Raw genomic sequence first — 2,204 nt, forward strand, 5'->3', positions numbered from 1 at the left:
GCCCCGCCGCTGCCTCGTCATCGACCCCCGCTGCCTAGTCCCCACGACCCGCAGTGAGGCCCCGGCCTCTCCTCCTCTTTCCCTCACGCGCACGCGCACACCGCCCGCACCTGCGCCCGGAGCTCGCTCCGCCGCGCCCCTGATCGTCCCGCCACCCGCATGCACGTCCTATGCTCGCGTTCGCCCCGGCCATCGTGCCTCTGCACTCCGCGGCAGCGCCAGCCGCCCCACGCTCCAGCGCCGTCCTCGTCCGGCCGCGCCACCTCGCCTCCTCTCGTGTGCCCCCTGGTTCCCCCACCGCGCCCGCGCGCTACCTCACCTCGCCTGGCCTCGCCACTGCCGCCTCAGGCGGCCGGCCTCGCCGTGCCCGTGGCCGGCAGCTTCCCCCTTCGATCTGGGCGTATGCCCGATCGGGCTGGGCGCCAGCACCCGTAACCCACACGCCCGCTAAGGCCCCCTGGCCCTATGACAAGAGGGCCCCACCAAAGAACGTAAAAGAAAAAGGAAAGGTAAATAAAAATGAATTAATAAAATTAATTAATTAATTAGTAAATTAATTAAGTTAATTAATCCTGTTTAATTAATCTAGTTAACTTGTTAGGTTAACTAAACAATAATTAGATTAGTTAAATCCTAATAAAACTAAACAGAGTATGATAGGTTGGTCCCATTGGACCCACATGTCAGTTGATCAGTCAACGCCTCTGTTGACTGCTGACGTCATGTTGACGTCATGCTGACGTCAGCGTGCACTGTTCTGGATAATGTTGAATTTAAATAATTAAATAAATCCTAAAAATGAATTAAATCTTTTAAAATTAATATAAAATAAACCGTAGCTCGGATGGAAAAACTTTGTACATGAAAGTTGCTTAGAACGACGATACGAATTCAGATACGCAGCCCGTTTGTCCGCCACGCATCCCTAGCATAGTGAACCTGCAACATTTCATCTCCGGTTCATCTGACCGAAAACGTGAAACACCGGGGATACTTTCCGGGATGTTTCCCCCTTTCGCCGGTATCACCTACTACGGCGTTAGGGCACACCGGACACCGCGTATTGCCTTGTTACACTTTGTGATGCTTTGATTGCTCTGTTATTTATTATGTTCCCCTCCATTACTTCTTTTCGGTAGAACCCGAGGCTGTCGGCGCCCCCAGTTCGACTACGGAGTTGACGACCCCTCTCTCTTGCCAGAGCAACCAGGCAAGCCCCCCCTTGATCACCAGATATCGCCTATTCTCCTCTATAGTGCTTGCATTAGAGCAGTGTAGCATGTTACTGCTTTTCGTTAATCCTATTCTGATGCATAGCCTGACATTGTTGCTACATCTATTGATACCTTACCTGCAATCCTAGATACTTAGTATATGATGCTAGTTTATCATCATTGGCCCTACATTCTTGTCAGTCTGCCTTGCTATACTATCGGGCCGTGATCACTTGGGAGGTGATCACGGGTATATACTATACATATATACATACTACAGATGGTGACTAAAGTCGGGTCGGCTCGAGGAGTACCCGCGAGTGATTCACGGATTGGGGGCTGAAAGGACCTTTGTCCCGACGGCCCTCTGTGTGGATCTTTGTGGCAGAGCGACAGGACGGGTTGAGACCACCTGGGAGACAGGTGGGCCTGGCCCTTGTCGGCGTTCGTGATTGCTTCATAATAACACGCTTAACGAGATCTTGGTATTTGATCTGAGTCTGGCCACTGGCCTATACACACTAACCAACTATGCGGGAAAGATATGGGCACTCGACGTCGTGGTATCAGCCGAAGCCTTCTTGACGTCAGTGACTAAGTGGCGCGCCGGATTGGAATGTAAGCCTGCACTTGTATTAAGGGGGCTAGTTCTGCTTCCGGCCGCGTTCGCAACGTGCAGGTGTGCAAAGGGCGATGGGCCCAGACACCTGCGCCATAGGAGTTAGACCGGCGTGCTGACCTCTCTGTTGTGCCTAGGTGGGGCTGCGACGTGTTGATCTTCCGAGGCCGGGCATGACCCAGGAAAGTGTGTCCGGCCAAATGGGATCGAGCGTGTTGGGTTATGTGGTGCACCCCTGCAGGGAAGTTAATCTATTCGAATAGCCGTGATCTTCGGTAACAGGACGACTTGGAGTTGTACCTTGACCTTATGACAACTAGAACCGGATACTTAATAAAACACACCCTTCCAAGTGCCAGATACAACCCGGT

Source organism: Triticum dicoccoides, chromosome 1B, assembly GCF_002162155.2.
Source record: "Triticum dicoccoides isolate Atlit2015 ecotype Zavitan chromosome 1B, WEW_v2.0, whole genome shotgun sequence".
Lineage (NCBI taxonomy): Eukaryota > Viridiplantae > Streptophyta > Magnoliopsida > Poales > Poaceae > Triticum > Triticum dicoccoides.